Raw genomic sequence first — 22,072 nt, forward strand, 5'->3', positions numbered from 1 at the left:
TATAATGATCATATTCTTCCAAAGTTTTAAATGCCACAATGAGTCCTTTATGACAAATAACCATATTTTGAAACTATAAAAAGTATATTTTAATCACAAATCTCTTACATATGCACTTTGTGCACGCACACAAAACAGATTCCGGCTTTGTTACTGAGGCCTTAGAATATGTATTTCATAACTGGAATGATGTATCCTACCCAAAACTATAATTTTTTGTTGGAAATTAAGCAGGAGTCTGGGTTGTTTGAATTTGAAATACAACCACTAGATGGTGCTCTGTATCACGAATAGCAGAGAAATGTCTGACTCCAAAGTACAAATCTTGAACCTAGTGTTACCAAGGCAACCTGCATAGCTTGATCTGGTAGAGTTTCCTTGTGTTCCTTTTCCCCTCTCCTCTCCTCTCCTCTCCTCTCCTCTCCTCTCCTCTCTCCAAAGAACTGGTTTTCCTGTTTTCTGCTCGTGGATTTGTATTATGTCTATTACGGAAGAAAAAAAGCCATCATATACCATTTTGGAGTAACCACTATGTGCTAGTTAATTTGAAGGTAATACAATGGAAGTTTGGGCATGGTCTGAAGTAGCTTACGAACTCATTTAGGATATAAGTCATAAAGGGAAAACATTACAGAAGCATAAAATATCCTGTTTAGTACTACATATAAGCTATTCTTTGTAAGTACGGTTTGTTCAAGAAAGCACCATATCATGAGTCAGCAGATAACCCCATGAGTCTCTAAAAAATGGGTTACATGGGACACTTTATTTAATCATCCTAGTGCTGATTTTCTCAGATGTTTGGGTTAATCTTGAACGATCCCTATGACTCCATCCAATATGATATAGTTCTCATCTCTAGAATTACAGGGATTGCATGGAAGGTTACGTTAGGCCACAGTCCTCAGAGAAACTTTGTGAATGAATAGAAAGTTATAGTGCATATTTGAAAAGGCAAAGTCTGCAGAAGGGAACTAGAGAGGAATCTGCGAACGCCCAGACTTGTGCGCACCTGACGTGTGTTTGCTCACCCGAGCGGTTTCAGGGGCTCACATAGGAATCGCACTGTGTACACGTGGAGATTTATGCTCTCCCAAGTGCCTGCAGACGAAGCACGGCCTTAAGGTTTACAGCAATACAATAAAAACATAAAAGTTTAGATTGGCTTTCCACCAAAGTCCTTTAAAATTGTGGTGTCTGCTAAACTAAACTGGTAAAAGTATAAGTACGGTCTATCTCCATGTGAGAAAAATGGTAGAACTCATTTTTATCAACGCAGTTTCTGAAGATGTCCTGCATCAGAATGACTTGTGTAGTTTGTTGAAACTGTATCTCCTTATAGTGAAACCTACTAAATTAGAATCTCTTGGTGAGTTCTGAGAACTTTCTTTTTCGACAAGGTCCTTAGAAAATTCTGAGGAGCATCGTAAGTTGAAAACACCTGCTATTACCTAAAAAAAGGGCATTACTAATTTGAATAAACAAAGTATAACAGATGGAAGGCATGTCTGAAAACAGGATATTCTGTCTGTTTCTCAAGAGGAGGTAAAACCTTGAAAAGACCATCCACTGAGACAATAAGACAAAGGACTCATGGCTCATTTGTTCCTATATGCCATTAAGTTTCAGAAAAGTAGCATTTGATTAAATTTCCATCCTCACTTATGTGGCCCGAATCAATATTGTATCTGTTTAGGGTACTATGTAATAGATATTTAAATGACTTAATGAAGGAGGAGAAATGTACTGGGTAGAATTTATGACAAGTAAAAAAGAAGGGAACCTCACGGGAAGCCATTAGAATAGCTCACTTGTTTAAACTCAACCATCACATTCTCAGATATTAACTTCCTGGACCAATCTATCTTAATTATTTCTCTCCTATATCTGTTACTTTGTTAGAGCACTTACCACATTATAAGTTTATTACATTCTATGTGTTTACTTAGTCATTGTCTATCTCTACACATTAGTTTTCGGCTTCTGGTAGAAAGTCAGTTTCTTTTTTTCTTAACATTGTATCAGCAGTGCATACTGAGTGGCATTCATTTGTTGAATAAAGGAAAAAATAATAGGCAATTTAACTGGTTTATAAATAAATCACATTTTATTAAAAGAATATGAAAGACTCAAAATATTTGTTATCTGTCTACTGTTGATGCAAAATTTTTCACTTCTTGGACTTCCTTACACACCTGTTGGGCTGCAAAAGTCTACCTTTTGCAACTGGTAATACCATAATGTGCATTTGAGGGTTGTCTTTTTAATGATATCTAATGGACAGAATATTAGATTGCATGTGTAAGGCATCGGGAAAGGAAGAAGTAAAGAGTGTGGGACTAATCAGAATAGGAGGCACATCCCTGAGCGCACGGAATGGGGCTGCAACTCTTGATCTCGGGGTCCTGAGTTGATCCCCACGTCGGGCATAGAGCTCTCACTCTCTCTCTCTCTCACACACACACACACGCACAAACAATGGAAATCACTGTGTCAAAATACCACAAAAGAAAAATCATATGACTGACTCAGTAGAATAAAAAAACCATTTCATCAAAAATAACATCCATTCCTGACAAATTTGTCAGCAAATGAGAAATAAAAGGAAACCTTTCTATTTTGATATAGAACATCTGCAAAAATCCTAGAACTACCGTCTCACTTATTAGTAAAAAACTGAATGCTTTCTCCCTAAGATCAGGAAAGAGACAAAGATATCTGATTGCACTATTTACTTTAAACAGTATATTTAAATTTTTGTCCAGTGCAATAAGGCAAAAAAAAATCATTTAGTTTGGAAAGACAGAGTTTTTTTCCTCTTCCATATATTCATCTATATACAAAAGCAATTTAAAAACAAAGCAAAACCCCCAAAATAACCCTAAAAGTGTCCAGTAAGTTCATTAGCAAGTTTTCAGTTTCAGTATACAAAAATCAAATATATTTCTGTATGATAGCAAGGAATAAAGAGAAATTGAAATAAAATATATTTAAAATAGCATCAGAAAATAAAAGATAAATCTACAAAAAATGACAAACCAACTGTATCCTGAATGCTATAAAACATTGCTGAAAGAATAAAGATCTTAATTGATGGAATGATATACGCTTTTCATAGGTCAGAGGACTTGTAGCAAACCCCTGGTGATCTGGTTTACAGCAATACTACTACAGGTAACCATACTGCGTTGTAAACTTCATTTTTAAATGAACTATTATTTTAGAACAGTTTTAGAATGATATAAAAATTGAGAAGATAATACCAGGTTCTGATACACCCTATACTCAGACTTCCTTCTGTTAACACGTTGTATTAATATATATGTCAGACCTCATGAACCAATACTGATAAATTATTATTAACTGAAATCCGTACATTATTCAGGTTTCCTTAGTTTTTACCTAATAACAGTTTTAAATGAGAATTCCATCCAGGATGTCACATTACCTTTAGTAGTTATGTTTCCTTAGTCTCCTCCAGACTGTTAGTTTTTAGACTGTCCTTGTTTTTGCTGACATTGGCAGTTTTTGGTTTTTTTTTTAAGATTTTATTTATTTATTTAACACAGATAGAGACAGCCAGCGAGAGAGGGAACACAGCAGGGGAGTGGGAGAGGAAGAAGCAGGCTCCCAGCGGAGGAGCCTGATGTGGGGCTCGATCCCGTAACGCTGGGATCACGCCCTGAGCCGAAGGCAGACGCTCAACCGCCGTGCCACCCAGGCGCCCCTAACATTGGCAGTTTTGAGGAGCCCTGGCCAGATACCGTAGAGTGCCTTCATTTGGGAGTTGTTGATGTTTTTATAATTAGACTGAGGTTATCGGTTTTTATGAGAAAGATGACAGAAGTAAAGTGCCATTTTCAACCATATCCTAAGAAGAAACCATACTAATAACATGCCGTATCACTGTTGCTGTTAAAATTCATTAACTCTCTGAAATAATGTGTATCATGTTTCTCCGATGTAAATTTACCCGGTTTCTTCCTCTTCATTTTCATTTCCGTAATCTTTGAAAGAAAGTCACTGTGTGCAGACCCACTTAAGGAATAAGGAATATGTTCCATCTCCTTCAAGGGTGAGGATCTGCACAAATTATTTGGAATTCTATGCAAAAGTTTATTCTCCGCACTTACTTGTTTATTCAGTCATTTATTTTGGTTTTGACTCAGGGATATATATTCTATATATTGGGTCATAATCTAATACTACTTTATTAATTGTGCTGCTCAAATTGTTTTGGCTTTGGCTACTGGGCGCTCTTTCATTGGCTCCTGCCTCCTTTGGCGCACCCCCATTATGCAGTGTTTGCTTTTTCTTTTTTTTCTCCTTTTTTCTTTTTTGGCACTTCCATATTTTATGCTACTACAAGATGTTCAGGCGTTATCTTACATAGTCCCTATCTCAGTCTTAGACTGAGCCATTTCTCCAAATAACCATGGTTTCTTTATTGGAAAATAGTATTCAAAACCAATATATGAGCATTAGGTCTGCTCATTGCTTCTACACCTTTCAGCTCGCAGAGCAAAGAAATATGTGCGTATATTACCTGTGATGCATTTTTACATGGATTCATTTGTATCCACATTAATTTAAGTACGAGTTCGTACTGATGTTTCTAACGGCACCAGTACTATGCAGACCATTCTTTCCTTTTTCCCTTGTCCGTAACCTCCCAATACAGTGGGAACCTGGCTCCCGCCATCCTCTAAATTAATTTTCATTTCATATATCATATACCTGTATACTACTTTCAGAATTTGTTAAACCATAATGCAGGGGAAACGACATCACAAACTGCAGGACATTGCTTTTTTTTTACAGTTCATTTGTCTTTGGTCTTGCAGTCACCAATTCTTTCTCAAGTTTCTTAGGTCAGAACCTTTCCCCCATCCCTTCAGTGAGGCTATTTCCTAGAATTGGAATGTTATTAGATTGTATTGTTACTGTCTGAATTTCATCCCGAGATTCTCCAACCTCCTGAATGATTTTTAACATTTACAGAATTAAGGTTCTCTCTCTCTCTTTTTTTTTTTTTTTTTTGCAGTAAAGTTCCACGGGTTTTCACAAATACATAGTGTCATGTAGCCATCATTAGAGCAGCATACAGGATAGTTCTGCCGCTCCAAAGAGTCCCCTTTCATCTGCTCAACCTCCCCCCTCTCAAAACCCCTGCTAAAAACTATTTATTATCATTATAGTTTCAGCTTTTCCAGGATATCATACAAACGGAATTTTACAACATCGAGCCTCTAAGGTCTTTCACTTAGCAATATGCATTTAAGATTTATCTATGTTTACGTATAGCTTGATAGTTCAATAACATTAATATTAGATAATACTTCATTGTTTCTTTTCTCATTCACCCTATTGAAGGACACCTTGGTTGTTTCCAATTTTTGGTGATTATGAATACAATGCATATTTTTATGTAGACTTAAATTTTCAAGAAGTTGGATAAATATCTGAGCACAATTGTTGGATTATATATTAGGGTTATGTTTATTTTGTCAGAAACTGCCAAACTGTCTTCCAGAGTGGCCATGCCAATTTGTATTCCAACTAGCAAAGAATGAGAATTCCCATTGCCCCATTGTTATTTTTTTGGATTTTAGTCACACAGGTGGGTAATGGTATTCATCATGTCTTTAACTTGAAATTTCCTAACGAAAAAGAACGGTGAACACCTTTTCATATACTTATTCCATATACTTATTTGCCATCTATGTATCTTTTTTTGATGAAGGGTCTTTTCCGTTCTTATGCCCGTTTTTTAGTTAGGTTTTTTGTTGTTGTTATTGTTGAGTTTCAAGAGTTCTTTGCATATTTTGGATACAAATCATTAATATGTGATTTGCATATATTTTTCTCCCTGCCTATGGCTCATCTTTTCATTCTCTTAACAGTGTCTTTTGTGTTACAATCTCTTTTAAAGTCCAACTTGTCAATTTTTTCTTCTGTGGATCAAGATCCAGTTAGGAGTCAGGCTGTATTTAATGTTCACTTGAGTTAAAGATACTCTATGAAGTATCTATAGATATGGAATGTCCTTGTTTTGGCCCCCCTCTTGTCTTTGAGACTTTGCTGTGTCCTGTTACTCGCAAAGAGTACCTGTCTTGCAACTCTTTAATTTGTAACACACTGTTATTATACTGGAGGCGTGTTGGCACAGCGGTAGGATGTGGGTGAGTCTGAACCTTCTCCAGAACTCTGATTTTGTGTGCCCGTGTGCTGCACCTGTAGCCTTCCCAAGTGTTTCTGTTACTCCCCCAGTGATCCGTAACTTTTTTCTCCTGGCTATGTTCCAAATGTATTGTTTCTTTTCGTTTTCATTTTTTACACTCTTAAGTAAGACAGGAAGTCTGTAGGGGTCTGGAATGTGGAAAAATTACCATCCTATACCTGGGATAGGTTTCAGAACTGTGTTCAATGAAGTCCTTTTGTTATGGACAAGTCTGCTTGTGTTTCCTAGTAGTAAAGTATCCTCTACCCCTGCCTGGGTCAAGAAGAGATATTTCTTGAACCCTTACTATGAAACCACAGTGAGGTCCTAAAAGGAAAGCCCAGGTTAAGTGTGAACACATCCTCTCACCCCCAATAAGAATACAGCCCCTTAGAAATGTTTCCCTCTCATTGAGCTTCTGGTAACTTGCCAAAAAATATCATCTAAATATCCCTCCCTGTTTATGGCTTGAGTGGCTTCTGCTGAGCAGATCTTGGCTGGAGATGCGTCTTTCTGGCTGTGCGTGTCTCTCTGGATGGGGCGGCATTATGCTCTGTGATCTCAGTTTTCTGATGGACCCACAAAATCATTGGTTTTCAGGTTCTGCAGCTTCCTCTTGATTTAAGGATGGGAGCAATAATTCCAAACTCTTTACAGTTGGAGCTGAAACCAGAACTTCTCTTTTTATTCCTTTTCCAAAAAACATTTTTTAAGAACCTATTTTGTGCATGTCACAAGCACTGAGGAGGCAAAGGCAAACAACTGTATCTTTACGGACCCCCGAGCATAAGAAGAGACATTAAATTAATACTTACACACATATCTAATCAATCTTTGTATTTATAATAATAGTAACAAAAGATAAATGTAACGAAGGGAAAACAAGGGTTGCTATGAGAGTGCATATTAAGGTAACCTACACAACAGGTTTGCTAGAATATCAAGAAATTCAATAAAATTAAATTACCATAATTATAAGATACCTACATGTATCTACAGAGTTTTTTTAGCAACAGTTGGGTGAGAGAAGAGACAACTTAATTTTTGCATGTATTCAAGCTAATTTTTTTAATGAGTACCAGGCTCATTGAATCCTCATTTTTTGGAATATGAAATAGTAAAGGAGAAAAATGTTAAATGCTCAGTGAAAAACATCTAATTTACTATAAAGAGTATATCAGCCTAATTCCTTTTAAGGAATCAAAATGAACATTTTTGGGTTGAGAACTAACGGGGATCAAGTAAAATGTGAGTTTCTAGTTGAACATCAGATTTCCTTAAGGACAAAGCAGTTTTATGTAAACAGTTTTTAGCAGTAGCTTTTAAAAGCCTGTTATGCATTAGAAAAGTAAATTGCATTATTCTAAAATGTTAAGCATTTCCCAGAACAACTGAGCACAAAACCATTTATCAACAATTTCATCTACAATTATTCATAAAAATAGATTTTAATACATGGCAGGATTCTTGGGTAGGTCTAGATATAGAGTGTGCTATTTAAAGATTAAACTGGAATTTTTAAAGCAGCACTTGGTCCTTGACTATTTAGTTACTGATAATGGAGCCAGCATTTCTTCACCAGCTTTAGCGGCATTTTCCCCGTCCTCACCATATGCCTAGCCTCAGGGTGGTCATTGTGGTGTATGTCAGAAAATATGGTTATGGTTATGGTTCCTATGTTCTAATAAAACATGGTATTGGGAGAAAATATGCACAATTCAGGAAATTCAGTAATTAAATACTTAAATGTTAAGTTGTTTGAGATCATAGGTTCAAAAAGAGTTTAGAGAATGAATAACGGAGGGAGGCTTCATGACTAGAATTGTCAGTAGGGTTTGGTTGACATGCGCCCATTTGAGTTGAAATGTGCCTGGATCACCTGAAGAGAAGAAAGTGAAGCGGGAGAGCAAGGTTCTTGTCTCCTGGAGCCGAAGAATAAATCTCACGGATAAAGAGAGAGAGTAAAGTGATAGAGTTTTATTAAGTGAGGATACAGAAAAAGCTCTCAGCAGTGAGAGGGGTCTCAACAGGGTTGCCAATGTGGGTCTCCACTGACGGTCTTTTATTTAGAGCTGACCAGGGAGCCTGTGGCCTTAACATTCTTGTGACGTCTTGGTTTGAGTAAGGACTGGTGATAACATCTTTAATGGCTTACTTGTGTTTGGGTCTGGTTATTCTTGTTGGTCACAGGTGACTATCATAAAAAAAAAAGACCTCACCCCTAACCCTGGACACCTAGGGCAGGGTGGTCTGGTGTGTTCTCTTATCTCTGGTTTCCTTACACCTCTGCATTTTTGGGATTTCTGTGAGACTGACTGCACGTGGTCCCTTACCTATTTCTCCCTACGTAGCCCCACTTGTCCTGCTCAAAAGGCTATTATTCACGGCAAAGATCCAGTCTGTATGGAGGTTGAGATATGATAAATGCTCTCTGAAACCATTAGGCTGGGACCTTGGAGGGCCTCAATCATCTGCATCGTGGGACAGGGAATCACTCCAAGGCTTTATTTTGCTTCACAGGCTGGAACCTACCCAGAGGAGACATGTGTAGACTCATTGACCACTTTTATTCTAGCAGAGAAGTCCAATCCAAAACATGGCCAAAAATAATGACCTGGCTGGTTGATGGCATTTGCTTGGGTGATTTCGTTTCTTACGTTCAAGTAAGATAGGACATTTCAATAAATAAAATTTTGTAATCCCAGAGGCACCGAATCTTTATCTCATCTTAAATTAGATCAAATGGTCCCACTTTTTTTTTTTTTTTTTTTTACTTTTTCAGGGGCCCTAAAAAATGGAGAATCAAAACATGTCATTGTGCATTTTAGTGCGGGAATTACAAGAAAGGGCACTGGTTCTCATAAACCCCATAGGCAAATTGTTGGTAAATAACTTGTAAAATGTTTAGTCCATGCTAGTCTTCATGAGAGAATTCTGGTATTCTGGTGGATTATGTGAAGAGACTTTTTTATTTCCTCCAGAGTGCTACAGACGTTTGTGAACCGTAGGCATTTAAGCACTCTCTACGTTAACCACAAAGGAACAAGCATACCTACAGAAATGCAATTTAGTTTTGAAAACTAACACAAATATCCAGCTCAAACTCCCCGTTTGAGTCCTTTCCTGGTTTGTGGTACAAAGTCTCTGCGTACAGAATGAAACAGAAAGCCATGCTGAGAGCAGGACCAGAAGATCAAGCCGCCAACAGAAAAAGATACGTGAGTGCTTCATGGAGGAGAGGATTAAAACCCCAGCTTTCTCATGGGTGACGAGAGTGCAGATTGCTGCATCACCCACTGCTCGGTGTTGTTCAGAGGCTGATAATGAGGCAGAATAGAGCCAGCATAATAAAGCCTTTTCTCCAAGTTGCTCACAAAACCAGCCGGGCCTAGAGAGCACCGTGAGCGGCAACGGCGCTGGGCCACTTGGGACTTGTTTCCTTTTGTTGGTTTTCTTTAAATCTCCGTTGTCAGCTAAGCAGACCTTTGACCCTGCAAGCAGTCCATTGAGCAGGCAGGACTCAGGATGGAGTGACGGGTTTGTATTCCTTAATCTTAGCCATAATTTGCGCGTCCTCACCAGAGGTGACATAAAAATACCACATAACTCTTCTAGAGGCTGCGTGTTAATTAGCAGAATTGACATTACACATTAATCATATTTTCCTGGTATCGCTTGGCTCCTGCAAAATTGAGTTTAGGATTCTTTTTAAAAACTATAATTCACATGTAAGGTTCATATAATTGATAGGATACTTTGCAGGTATTCAAATGAAGCAGCTGTCTTTATACTGGAATGTAGTAATACTTTCTGAGATATGCTAAGTAAGCAAAGACACGGAACAGACCTCATGGTGATGCAGGCAGGCCAGGTCCAAGGACCCAGAGGGGAACCCCACAGGAGCAGCCAATAGGGTTTTTGACTTCACGCAGGCTGGAAATCAAACGTGAGCTAGCAGGCGTGAAAGCAGAGTTTATTGAAGATACAGATGGAGTGTTCAGGAGACTTGGAAAGGAACATGAGTCTTGTCTTTGTTTTGGGTCTCCGGGGGTTTTAATTGAGGACGATGGTCTGATATATATGGAACCAGTCAGAACAAATACGAGGGCCCAGGTGTTTCCTTGGAGCCAGAGAGCCTCGGTCTAGAATACATCTGTGACAGCTTCCTCAGGTCATTCTCAATTGGTCCTTCCTTAAATGCTATTTATTCTAGAGAGATCATTAATATCTTATCCCTTACGAGGAAGACCTATGCTGTTTGCATTACAAACCATGTGTAAAGTGGGGTGTGGGTACAGCTCCTAGCAAGAATAGAAGCAGAAAAAGGAGCAAAGAGCAAATTTTCATGGAGTCCTTCAGTTTCCCTGGCTCAATAGTAAGGAATATTTGTGTAGCAAAGTAATAGATAATACACATATCTGTCTCCGGAAGGGTAATATAAATGAGCCTCCTCCACCATATTATGGTGCAGGCAGACAGGGGAACTGAAAACTTCAGAAAACTTCAACTGTAGTTCTAAGAGTCCCAACTTTGAACGGTGGCATCGAGAATTTTTATATATAAATTTCATAAATGATCAAAATTATTTTCAAATCTGATGTAAGCATATGGAAAAGCTTCAGAGAATACCGAGGGAATATAGTACGCACATCAACAGTTAGCTAATTCTTATTGAAATTGCAAAATCAGAGGCTGATTTTTCTTCTATCTATATTTATAAAATGGCACCATATTTTACATTATCTCCTAGAGAAGTTATAATCATCATGAAGTTTCTAGAAAAGCAAGCATTATGTTCTTAAAATTTCACATATGTTATAGGAATTAACATTATTTGTGCAGGAGTAGTTGATTGGCTCAAATAAATGCAAGACAGAAAATAATACTGTGAGAGCAAATACATAATGCTAGGTAGATATCCGTGGCTCCCAGTGGAGCAAAGGAGCCTGATGAGGGGCTCTATCCCAGGACCCTGGGATCACGCCCTGAGCCAAAGGCAGACGCTTAAGACTGAGCCATCCAGGCGCCCCAGGTGTTTTGGTTTTTTTGACTTCTATCATCTGTAATCTCTCCTTATACTTTCCTACCCTTTTAAACTCCCTCCTTTACATCCCAAAAAGCACAGAGGTTAGGAGTATGGTAATATTTAATCATTTGTACTAGTCTATTTGCTGCTGTTACTGAATACAAAAGTCATATTGAATAATAGGTTAAATATTTCATGATCATGGACTACTAGTTGATACTAGCAAGTATCTTGACTTTCAGGTCCTAAATTTTTAATCTCTTGCTCCCTTTAGAATTCTCTGTCACTACTTCTTGCCATTTTAATTACTGTGTGTCTTGGTGTGGACCTCCTGGGGTTGATTTTGTTGGGGGTTCTCTGCCTCCTGGATCTGGATCATTTTTTTTCCCCAGAGTAAGGAAGTGTTTACTAATATCTCTGCAAATAAATTTTCTGCCCCCTTTTCTTTCTGTAATCTCTACAATGTGAATATTATTGGGCTTGATGGTGTTGCTGAGTTCCCTTAATCTGTTCTCATGTTTTATTCTTTTATTTTTCTCCTGTTTAGTGCGAATGCTTTCCATTACTCTGTCCTCCGGGTTGCTGATCCACTCTTCTGCTTCCTAGGCTACTATTGATTCCCTCTAGTGTGTTTTTTATTTCAGTTACTAAGTTCTTCATCTCTGCTTGGTTCTTTCTTACATGTTCTGTTTCTTTGTTGAAGATCTTACTGGGGTCCTTTACTTTTTTCTCAAGTCCAGTGAGTATCATTATGACTGTTCCTTTAAAATCTCTATCAGGTATATTGCTTGTGTCCATTTCTTGCTGTGATTTTGTCCTCTTCTTTCATTTGGGACATGTTCCTCTGCCTCCTGTTTTGCCTGACTCTCTGTCTGTTTCTGTGTGTTAGGAAAGTCAGCTATGTCTCCTGCTCTTGAAAGTAGTCGCGTTATGAAGACGAGGTCTCATGGTGCCGTGCAGTGCAGTGTACCCTGTTCTCCAGAATCCAGCATTTTGGGGTGTCTCCAGTTTGCCTTCAGCCCAATCATCTGCAATGGCCTTTTTTGCTTATTGTGGGCAAGGTTTGGTCCCTGTATGGTTCGTGGGCTAGTCTGGGGCTGCCCTGGCCTTGCATTGGATCAGATCGGGTATTTGCCAGAGCTGCAAACACACTGAACCGTGGGGCACTCTCTGTGCTGTCCTCTGAGTGGCTTTTGTTGGTGAGTGCATCCTGCACTTGGACTAGACGTCTGCCCCCAGCCCACTACTGCAACTGCAGTGGTATCTGTGGGTTTCCTCCCCTCCTCCCAGGGCAGAAGTCAGTTTGGTGTGGTGCAGGCCTCTGAGAGGACAGCTTGCACGCTGCCAAACTTGCAGTGCTGCTCTGGATAGACTCCTGCGAGGCTTTGCTGGCGGGCGCAGGTGCACAGGGTTGGGGGGCACATGGTGTTAGTAACAGCTGTGCTGCTCTGGCGTGGGACAGCACCTGGAGCTGCTTTGCAGAATTCCTGTGAGGCCTGGTTGGAGCGGGTGGATCCACAGGAGAGTGTGGGGGAAGGGCACACCATTAACAAGCGAGGCGGAGAGTGTTCTTGCTGGTTCTACAGGTGTCCAGGTATGTAGGCTGTGGTGTGGTGGTGGAGGGAAATGGTGCTGGCTGGCTCTTTCGTTTTTGGAGCGTCTGAAGATCGCTGGCCCTCCAGCACCCACTGAGGTTAGTAAATAAATTGCCTTCTTGTATACCTTAGGCATTTTTCAAACTACTGAGTCCATGCTGTATCTCAGCTCGGTTGTTGGTTATGCTGTCTTTTTAAGGGCAGGGACTCCATTTTCTATTGCCCTCTGTGTTTCCCAGGACTGAGCCACTGATTTTTAAAGTTCCAGGTGTTAAGCTCCACTGATTGTAAAAACTTGCAAAACTAAGATCCTCTGGTTTTCAAAGCCAAATGTCACTGGGGTTCATCATCTTATTGCTGGCTCCCCATGTGTGAGGTGCCAGGGCTGGGGTCTGCTGCTCTCCTGTTCTATGCTTGCAATGATTCTGCCTCCCTGGACAGTCTTGTGGGTTGGTTTGGTTCCTGCTGGCATCTCCGTTCTTCCTACCATTTTCAGTGTGGCCTCTTCTGTACATTTAGCTGTAGACAATGTCCTGCCAGATTGTTTCCTGGGTTATTTACACTGATGTGGGTGTTGTTTAGGTGTATTCCCTGGAAGAGGTGAGCTGAGTACCCTACTATCCTGCCATCTTCCCGGGAAGTCCAGAGATGAAATATTTATCAGGATTCTTAATGTTCCTTACTGGCCTTTGTTAAAAAATGCTTTATAAATGAAGTATACTTATCTGTAATATGCTTCTATTCCATAAGCACTCCATTCTCAGTGAACTGAATATGCACAAAATATGAATGAAAAAGTACGTTCTCGAAATCTATAGTTGCCCTTTATTCTTTGTGTTTAAAACGAATTTTGTTACACTGTATATTGAACTTAAAAATGTGTTGGTTTGCTGCTTAAGCCAGGTCATGAGCTATAGCCATGCGCTTATTAGTTGACAAAATAGTCTTGTGATGCAAGAGGTAACTTTTGCTACTTTGCAAATAATGGGATTTGTAGGAGGACAGTATAATTAACTCTGAATTCTTTGACCTATTTGTATTTCTTTACTGTTTGCCTTATTTAAAAATAATGAGTCTTCAAAACGAGAAAACAGCTGAGTTTATACTTGCTATGCCTACATTTATCTTTGATCTTGCATGTAAATCATATGTGAAACACCGTACAGAGAAAATAACTATTGGCTTTAATGAGCCTAAAATATAACCTCATATATTAAGACAACAAATGTATGATTATAAATGTTATTTAAGAACGTTTATAGTTTTGGCTCTTTCTTCCTGGATTAATAAAATCTGGTTAGGCTGATACTTCTTTTCTCCATTTAATTATTACGTTTCTGTGTTAGTGTCTTCACTACACGCAAGACCAACGAAAACAAAATAAAACACTTTACGACCAGAGACTAAGTTGTAGGAAACCGGAGCCACTCTAGAGCTTCTACATAGAAGCAGACTGAGTATAGGGAGAACTAATATCTTACAGAGTGATCGAAGGGCGTGTGAATGGCTCCGGACAACAAGAATGTCTTTTTGAACATGATCGCCGAACCGTTACTTCAGGTAAAATGGCGGCTCTGCTAAGGCAGAGATCAGGGTATTGCCTTGGAAACTGTTAGATCCCAGAACTCACCGGCCGAGTTTCCACCTAGGGTGGGAAACCTCAGCTCCCAACTCTGACCCCTCCACTGCGTCTGCCTCTTGAAACGCATAATGCCCCCACACAGACGACTCTATGTCATGGCAAACCACAGTGCTGCCTGTGTAATGGCACTTGTGAGCAGCGATCCCCGAAGAGAAAAGATGGCCCCGGCTTCATCTCTGCCTTCTAAATGCAGCTGCAAGTGAGTGTGCACAGTTTTTAGCTTTACGGGTCCTTTAGTGCAGGAAGGTGTGCTCAAGGAAACGGAAATGGGTGCTGAATGCCCTGCCACATCCACTGCATTCATGTTTGCCAGTCTCTGCTAACATCTTAATAGGTTACGGTCTCAAAGAACACAGTGATCAGATTAACATGTTACTCTGAAGCAACGTGAATTCCTGAAGAGCAGTGATTTTTTGTTGTTTGTGTTGAATTGCCAATAGGACTTGGTGGTGTAATGGCAAATGCAAATCAACAATAAAAGGGTTAGTTTTTCCTTTTGAAAATAAGGGGAGGGGCGCCTGGGTGGCTCAGTCTCTTTAGGGTCGTACTCTTGATTTCAGGTCACCACCTCAGGGTTATGAGATCAAGCCCCATGTGGAGTCTGCTTAAGATTCTCTCTCTTCCTTTCCCTCTGCCCCTCCCCTCTCTCTAAAAAACAAAAAGAAAAGAAGGGGAGGGACTTCTCTCCCCTCCTTTCTCTTAGAGCATTTACTTTAAAAACCTATAATTATGAGTTCTTTCTCTGTCTCTTGGAAATGTATACATATTTTTCCAGAAGCATAATAAGCTTCTTGTCAGCTTAATAGTCCAGAAACGGATTTTTCAAGGACCTGAGAACTAGCTCTTTAGAATGTAAACATTTAAGAAAGATAGCACCTCTATCTCTTAGTTTCTGTGGGAATATATTTCTTTTCTTTGTTCATTCTTATGCTACATATAGTACTCTCAATATATTTTCTTATAAATTGTGCTTGCGCAATGAGTATTTATGTTAAGTACTAATCACTGAGCTCTGTTCAAATTAATTTAATTAAAATCACTCTATTTTATTTTATTTTTACCTTTTACTAATGTGTCATTTGTCTATGGTTGTACATTTTGTTATTTCATGCCATGTCCCTTACCCTAAGTATTAGAGTTGAGTGGCTTGAAACTGAATCCCCACCTAGTTAACACTTCTCTATTCATCTCAAGGCAATCTCACTGCCTAAAACTATTTACTTTCCAATATTTACCTACGATTGTTCCCAGGACACATTACATAATACTTTCTAACCCCACAGATTAGACTTTTGCGTGTTGTATTCTATTGTCCACAGATGGGTTTTGGTCACGCTGATGATATTGCTGAAAAACCAACCAACCAGGGACGCCTGAATGGCTTGGTTGGTTAAGCATCTGCCTTCGGCTCAGGTCATGATCCCAGGGTCCTGGGGTCCCCACATCGGGTTCCTTGCTCAGCGGGGAGCCCGCTTCTCCCTCTGCCTGCCACTCGCCCTGCTGTGTGCTCTCTCTCAAATAAATAAATAAAAAGAAAAGAAAAGAAAAAAAACAGTTTCTCAGGGAAATATGAGATCAAACTATGTCCTGAGGAAGGGCCTAGGGAGGATTAGCAAACAGGCCAGGGATGGAGCTCAGAGAATGGGCCAGTAACACAAGGAGCTGAGACTATTCCAAAGATATTTCTAGCTTTTGAGGAGAAAGATTCTCAAGAGTATTTGCTTTCTTTTTGATCCATGGACAGTTTAGGTTTTCCATAATTAGTTCCATTCAGAGCTGGATTCTGAGGAATTCTTCCTTAATCCTCTTGATAGAGATGAAAGCAGTTCCTGTGGGGCTGGCAAGGTCAAGCCCCTGTGCTAAGTCTGTTCAGAAGGTTGGGAAGATCTGTCACTACCACAGTCACCTCAAGGTGCTGGGAAGACCTGGAAGCATTTCTCACAGTAGAAACTGGAAATCAGGGAAGCCCTTGGTGGAATATAGAATAAAAATTTGTTTCTGTTGGTCTTCTTGAGACTTCAGAGTATTTTTATTTTTAATACGAGGATACTTTGATGGTGGACTATGAAGCAATGTCCTGTGGGAAGAGGCCGGCAAAGAGAAGGAGGGGAAATTAGAAACCCAGACAAGTTGCTTCTGGGGGAGTCTCTGTGTTCAGTGTTTGACTAGCTCAAGACTGTCCATCATAGAACAGGGTCTTTACACTCTGGGTAGTTTCAAAACAAGCCACTGTCTGTTTAACAATTCTCTTGTCTGCACTTAATTTTTAAGCCTTTCAGTATTTCTGAACATACTAAGGAAATCAGAAGAAAGGATTCTGCATATGAGTTGGGTTAGAGTATGAAAGAATTACACTGTTTGTGGTTCTTAGAGTTTGCATGAAGTGGTGTGATATGAAGTCTAATCAGACTAGGTAGATACGTAAAGGCTTTAATCCAGCTTGAATTGATGTTTATGTGTGTGGTGTAAGATAAGTGTTCAGTTTTCCCAGTACCATTTATTGAAGAGAGTGTCCTTTCCCCATGGTATCTTTTTGTCTCCTTTGTCAAAAGTTAATTGACTATATATGTATGGGTTTATTTCTGGGCACTCTGTTTTAATATATGTGTCTCTTTTTACTGAATAAATTTCACACGTAACCATTGTGTGAATTTGTTATATAGTATGCTACTTTGATTTATTATATAATATAATTGGTATTATGGTACTATTTATCACGTTACATAATTATAGTATAATAGTATTGTCTACATTCATTATACTGTGCGTTATACCTCGGTGGTTTATTTACTACTTATTACAAGCTTATACCTTTAAAAACTACCGATCTTAGCGCCTTAGTCCCCATTTTCTGGTAACCACCATTTTACCCTCTATTTTTTTACAGGTTTGATTTTTTTCAGATTCCATATATAAGTGATATCACATAGTACTTCCCTTTCTCTGTCTGATTTACCTAGTTTAGCATAATGTGCTCAAGGCCCAATCATGTTGTGGCACCTTTCTCATGGCTGAGTAATACACACACACACACACACACACACACACACACACGTACATACATACCATATCTTTTTGATACATCGATGGATTGTTTCCATTTCTCAGCTACTGTGAATAATGCTGTGATAAACATGGGAATGCGTATATCTCTATGAAATCCTATTTTCATTTTCTTTGGATAAATACCCAAAAGTGGATTTGCCAGATCATATGGTACACCTATTTTTAATTTTTTGAAGAATGTGCATATTGTTTTCTGTGCTGTTTATATCAATTTACTTTCCCACCAACAGCATATAGGGTTGCTTTTCACCATATCCTCACCAGCGCCTGTTGTTCTTGACTTTTTTTTTTAATTTTAATTTTAATTTTTTTATGTAAAGTTCGATGATTCATTAGCTGTGTATAATACCCAGTGCACCATGCAATACGTGCCCTCCTTACTACCCATCACCAGCCTATCCCAGTCCCCCCACCTCCCTCCCCTCTGAAGCCCTCAGTTTGTTTCTCAGAGTCCATAGTCTCTCATGCTTCATTCCCCCTTCTGATTACCTCCCCTTTCTTTATCCCTTTCTTCTTGACTTCTTGATAATAGACAATCTGACTGGTATGAGGTGAAAATCTCATTGTGGTTTTGATTGGCACTTCCCTGATAATTTTTGACGCTAAGCATCTGTTCGTGTGCCTGTTGGACTTCTTGATGTCCTCTCTGGAAGAACGTTTTGGTTCTTCTGCTAATTTTTAAATTAGATACTTTTTATTATTAAGTTATGTGCATTTCCTATATATTTTGGACATTAATCCCTTATCCAATATATTATTTGGGAAAATTTTCTTTTACTCTATAGGTGGTCTTTTCATTTTGTTTCTTTTTCCGTGCAGAAGTTTTTGAGTTTGATGTATTCCCATTTGTTGATTTTTGCTTTCATTGTTTGTTGGTGTCATGTCCAAAAAATTCATTGCCAAGACCAATACTGATGAGCTTCTTTCTTATGTTTTCTCCTAGGAGTTTTATGGTATCAGTTCTTATGTTTACATTTTTGATCCATCTCAAGCTAATGTTTGTGAGTGGTGTGAGGTAGGGGTCCGATTTCATTGTTCTGTATGTTTCTCCAGTTTCCTCAGCACCATTTTATTCTTTCCTCATTGGCTCCCTTATCACATATCAGTTCACTATATATGCTAGAATTTAATTCTGGGCTTCTATTCTGTTCTGTTAATCTATGTGTCTACTTTTGTGCCCAGAACCTTACTGTTTTTATTACTATGACTTTGTAATATAGTTTGAAATCAGGAACTGTGATACCTCCAGCTTTGTTCTTTTTTTCTTAGGATTGTTTTGACTATTCAGGGTCCTCTCTGGTTCCATCAAATTTTAGAATTGTTTCTTCCATTTCTGTGAAGAATGCCTTTGACATTGTGATGGGTATTGTATTGAATCGGGAGATGGTGGTGGGTTAGTATGGCCATTTTTACAAATTACATCTTTTTGTCCATGAACAAGAGATGTAAAAATAGGGATTTTTCCACAAGTTTGCGTGTCCTTCTTGCACAGGAACCATACTAATCTCTCTGTATCATTCCAATTTTGTGTATGTGCTGCCAAAGCAAGCACTGGGGATCTTTTATAGAGGCAGACTTCTTATACCATGCCCAGTAATGAAGGCCCTAAAACTTAGGGCTGTCATTAGTCCATAAGGAATCTTTACCTGAATTTAACAAAGCTCATGGGCAAGAACCGAAGCCAAGGTGCCTGGATCTGCATGTGAAATGTGAGCTGGATTTTCCCTTTACATACTAATTTTTCCAGCTCGTTGAGTAGAGTGCACAACCTAAAAAGCTCTGGGTATAATCCCTGCTAATTCTATTTTTATTCAACTCCAGGCCAAATAGAAAAGTTTGGCAACGTAATTTTACCGAATAGGATATAGATACACTCCTTTTGGTATGTGTCCTCAAATCTTGTTTAAAACTCGTGGTTGGTTTGCAAAAAGAAAAATAATTCATAGGAAAGTTATAACCTTTATTGTAGTCTGACACCTTCAAAAGCAATAAAAATAAGCCTTTATAAAATAGGATAAGTGGAAGCTCTAAGAAGGAAGTATTTAGGATCTTGTACATTTCTTACATACCTACTTTGTAATTACTATGTTGAACTGGAATTATGTGTCTATTTTTCTGCTTACTCCCAAACACTATCCTTAAAAGCAAAGGAAAATGTGTCTCATGTTTGAATTCCAAGCAAAAGGCACAGTGCCACATAGTCGGCATTTAATGAATGCATAATACGCATTATTTTTCACTATTTTACTTCCTTAGGGAATACTAGTATAAAAGATCTGAGCTATAAATTTTGAAATAGCAACACGTAGATTTTTTCTAATGAGACAAACATAGAAGGACTGTTTTCTGTACTCATCCATTTCTAAGACTACTACAGCTTGGCAGCATACTTCTATAAAAATTACACCTTACAATACTGTTATTAACTATTTTAAATAATAAATTTTTAATTCTCAGCCTCTTTTACTTTACCGTACTTTTTTTTTTTTTTTCTATTTTACTCCAGACTTTGAGTGAGGAAACAGTGTCAAGTTCTGACAGTCATTACTAATTACAGTATATCCTTGAGCAATGACGGTTAGGGGCTTCGACCTCCTGAGCAGTAGAAAATCCATGTATGACTTTGACTCCTCAAAAACTTAACTGCTAATAGCCTACTATTGACCAGAAGCCTTATCAATACAGTAACATAAATAGTTGGTTAACATGTATTTTATATATGTGTTACGTACTGTATTCTTACCATAAAGTAAGAGAGAAGAAAATGTTATTAAGAAAAACATAAATACATTTACAGCACTGTACCATATCAAAAACATTCTGGGTATAAGTGGACCCATGTAGTTCAGACCCATGTTGTTCAAAGGTCAACTGCATATTGACATTAAGTGGGTTCTTAATGACTCTGAGCTCGGAATTGTATTTCTTTAAGTTAGAAACATTATGAGAAGATATTTTCACTTGCAATTGTGTTGCATTTGTTGAACTTCTGCACTATGCAACACAAAATTGTGTTTGTACTAGTACTGGTGTACTAGTATTCCCTGAATACCTCTGGTAACATGGCTCTGTGATAAAATATAACCTGACAAGTGATAGGTTGGCTTCGAAATAGAAAAATGGATTTGAAAGTGCCAAGAATAGAGTTAAACATTGGAAGAAACAACAGACTGTATTCAACAACGTATGATTGTATTTAGTCCGTGTTTAACGTAATTGCATTTCGTTCAGCGTTGCCCTAAACATACACGTAATGTATGTGGTGTTCATTTGTTTTCCTTCTGATCTTATTAAAAGTATTCTCATGTGAAGGGTCCCGCAGAATTTTTACTTTTAAACTATAGCATAGTAAAAATAGACTTTAAAATGCTTAATCTTATTCTATCCCAGAAGTACTGTGATCTCAAGGCAACAATTTGTAGTGATCCAGTAAAATAAAACTCTTTCCTCTTCTATTTAGGTTCAGTACCTACAACAGGAAGATACTTTCTGCAGCATTGCCATTGAAAGTTCTATTATAAAAAAAAAAAAAAAAAAGAAAGAAAGTTACCAGGTTTAGATTCTTTCTACTTGCAAGACAGCTTCATTGTTGGTGATAAAGAATCAAGTAGAAAATTGGAGGCCTGGATAAGAAACTCTCTCTGGTGATTTAGCACAAGTGAACATTTTTGTTTGGGGACTGAAATAAACTCCTTTTATCAATTTTAAAGAAATGCTTATAGTGTAAATAGGTCATTCACGATTCTTCAAACATGAGCTTTGCGAAATGAGTTTGGAAATGGTCTATATTTAAATCTAAAAAAGAACCCATGAGGAAATGTTGCTAATTATAGAGCTTCCAATGTTTTATGCCATTTATAGAGAAAAATATAAAGCTGTCCCTGACTTCCTGTGGTAATTAGTGCCTCTTTTATGGTAGCATAAAATGCTCTAATGGTAATGTTGTGTGAAGTCATTTGGTTTTTATCAACTGCCGAAATTAAATGTTCACTAAAAATAGTGGATGTTGTCGCTAAAAATAGTGAGATATATGGGTGTGTCAGGCTTTCAGGGTGCAGTGGCGTATACCTGCCTGAACTGGGCTTTCTTTTGAGGTTCAGATTAAAGGCCTGACTTTGTAGTTTCATCCCTCACGCTAAGGAAGGTTATTGACTACTATTCATTCACTTGCTTTTATGGAGGTGACAAAGAGAATGTCTGAAAGAAAGGAGGTCAGGGTGGAAGAATGAGGGAGGAATTAGACACTTGAATATTCTTGCTTATTTTCACATAAGTTTAATCTCTCAACAAAGATTAATCTAGTATGTTTCCTAAATTTGATGACTGAATTCATCCTTTTAAGCTTTTCAAAAGCAAGAGAATTTTCAATTCTATTTTTATATAATGGTGAAAAAGACCAATGCCAGAGAAGAGGAACAAACAAAGATAAAAGACCAGAGAGAAAGAAAAGAGAAATAGGAGAGTGAAAAGTCTTCTTCACGCTTCTGTATTGTTAGAGGCGGTGAGGTTCTCTCTGTTCTTTT

The 22,072-nt window shown here is 38.4% G+C and overlaps 1 long non-coding RNA gene and 1 other non-coding gene across 3 annotated transcripts in view; one reads left to right on the forward strand and one right to left on the reverse strand.

The window, feature by feature from the left end:
• LOC148110034 (uncharacterized) overlaps positions 1 to 22,072 on the forward strand; it is a 189,625-nt gene that overhangs the window by 142,802 nt on the left and 24,751 nt on the right. The gene's annotated exons all lie outside the window — the stretch shown is intronic.
• Positions 18,997 to 19,101, reverse strand: LOC123799320 (U6 spliceosomal RNA). The gene has a single exon (XR_006781582.1). It is a non-coding gene; the product is annotated as a U6 spliceosomal RNA (small nuclear RNA).

Source organism: Ursus americanus, chromosome 5 (assembly GCF_024610735.1).
Source record: "Ursus americanus isolate L20-20 chromosome 5, mUrsAme1.1.p, whole genome shotgun sequence".
NCBI lineage: Eukaryota > Metazoa > Chordata > Mammalia > Carnivora > Ursidae > Ursus > Ursus americanus.